This window comes from Rhinolophus ferrumequinum, chromosome 16 (genome assembly GCF_004115265.2).
Source record: "Rhinolophus ferrumequinum isolate MPI-CBG mRhiFer1 chromosome 16, mRhiFer1_v1.p, whole genome shotgun sequence".
Classification (NCBI taxonomy): domain Eukaryota; kingdom Metazoa; phylum Chordata; class Mammalia; order Chiroptera; family Rhinolophidae; genus Rhinolophus; species Rhinolophus ferrumequinum.
In genome coordinates, this window is record NC_046299.1 from 3,445,723 (window position 1) to 3,448,373 (window position 2,651).

The window sequence follows — 2,651 nt, forward strand, 5'->3', positions numbered from 1 at the left end:
ACACACACACACAACCGACAGAAAGGCAGTACAATGAAAGTATCCTTGCAAACAACTGTTCTGTTAGATGGAAGGCATTCCTTCTTTCCCTCTACCTGATTACATAGATCATGTTTAACTTGAATTCTCACAATTCTCAAACATTAGAGATAAGGTCATTATTGTTCATTTTCTGGTGAAAGAGCTGAATGAGGTCCAGGGAGTTCACAGGGCTGGGAAGAATCTGAGCCTAGCTCTTTCATACATAGGTTTGTGTAACTGGACCACGCACTGCCTCCCTGCATGTCTAGGCTTCACCTCTCACGTGTTGCACTGGCCCTATCTGTCCTCATGCTCGATGTACGTTGTGTCATTTAAAGCCAGCTTCCAATCTGAGAGGTTATGATGTCATGTGACTAGAGCCTTGGCTTCCCTGGAGCCATCTGTGTTTTTTATCTGTGGCCACTGATGTATGATGCTAGATAAGTGGATCTGGACAAAACTGCAATCCTCCATCACCAGCACAATCCCAGCCCACCAGTAGGAGGTAAGGAGCATTTGTTTTGTACCCATTGTTTAACTAGGATCATAAAACCTGAGAAATGGGCAAAAATACAAGGATCAACCACTGTCTGCTCAACTTCCAACGGCATCTGCATTAGTCACAACTCTTCTGATTGCAAACAACAGAACACACACAATGAAAAGTGGCTTAAGCCCAAACAAGATAACTGTCTCACGTAACAGATGTGCAGAGTAACTCTGGCTACTCCAGGGCTTGGTTTGTGCCCCCAGGACACTACTCTCAGTCTCTCTTCCGTGGGTTGGCTTGATTCTCAGCTTCCCCCAGGGTCTCTATCAGCTCAGGACCACAGCCTCAGAACACAGAACACCCTGGTCTCTACCAGTACATCAACCAGGATCTCATGAGTAAGTCTTGCTGGCCCTCATTTATCTGATTGTGTCATGATCCTCTCCTTACACTAATCCCAGCACCCAGGGAGGTGGGATGTGCCGCTTTGCTTAGCCGGAGGCAGAGTTTTCACCCAAAGATATTGATTCAGTGTTTGGTGTATGTATTCACCCAGAGGAGGGTTTGAGGTATATGGTAACTAGAGAGAGGATAAAGGTAGGCTGGGAGGCAAAAGCAAGACTAGAGAAGTGTGTTTGTGGTTGCAAGTCACAGAGTTGGAGCTAAAGCAGGAATTCAAATCATTGCAAATTCAAATCATGACAAGGCATGGCCATGTCTTTACCCTTTGCACACAGTAACAGTGGTGAGCACACGTATGCCGCACAAAATTAGAATCATCAAATGTGTGTGTGGCTCACATGGCCAAATTAGAAGGCACTCTAGAGTCATCTGGCCATAAGCGCTCTTGCTTTGAAGAGCCGTCATAAAATAAATAAACCACTGCCTGAGCAGGAACCATGCCAACTGCCTTTCTATTTCTTTATAAAGGCATCAAAGCTAAACTTGCAAGGCCTCACATGTTTTCCAGGTCATTTCTAATAGACCCATTTTTTAATTTTCTGAAAAACTACATGAACTGTCTTGACATTTTTGTTGCAATTTGTCATCTCCAAAACAAATCAGTATTGCGTGTATTTCCTGAGTATGTGTGTATCACTCAAGGCCCATTTACTCCCGTCATCCTTCTTCCATCTCTGTTCAGCAGATCTTCCTTTTGAACCTGCTATATGCCAGACACTACGCTAAGCAATGGGGATCCAGAAATGAGCAAGAATCCATGCCAGCCTTGAAGGAAGTCATGTTACAGTGAAGGAGTTCACTGTCAGCTCTAACTGATTTGAGACACAAGGGACACCTGGTTGTTCTTTCCAGTCCTAAATGACCTTCCATAAGTGGGCAAAACAACTAATAACTTTTAGAAAGGCAAAGGGACTAATAAATATATACTCCATAACTCGGTGTCATTTCACAGGTATTGGATTTGTGGTGCTGTTTGGTCACAGTGTTTTACAACCACTCTAACGGAAAACAGTTGACTTTATGCAAGCCCAGTGTGCTACAAATCTTTCTTTTGCCTTTCCAGATACCACCCACTCTCCAACCTTCTCCATCCATCTGCCCAAGGAGATGGACCTAAATCGGTCTACATAAATGGGCATCTGTACCCTTTGGCTTCTGGTTGGGTTCATCCATGGGGTCAGTAGAAGGAGATCAAAGGAACAGAAAAAAAGAGAGTAAGGTTGGGACTTGTTTTGCCCCAGCTCCCTCCCTGCCAGTTCTCATGGGTTGGCTAGCCTCCATCGTAGGCCAAACTTTCTGCTAAGAGGTCCTCACCACACAACTGTCTTCTTCCAATCAAATAACTGCTCCCTTCATCATGCATTCAGACCAATGGATGGTGGTGCATTAGCCTCTGTGATTTCCTATACCTTCCTCAGATCTCCATAAATAGTATCTTTATTAAATTCTCAAATTCCTCAGTTTGAATGTGCAATCAATCTATTTTCTACCCCGACTGATAAGCCCAGCTTAGCCAAAATTTCTTCAAATATCTTCTATGTATATTTGATTATCTTATAAAGGTACCTGGTATAATCTCAACACTTCCTGTCTTATCCCCATTGGTTGCTCTAGAAACACGCACACACACCCCAAATGCATCAACATTAACTTAAATGTGAGACAAAGCCAAATGTTG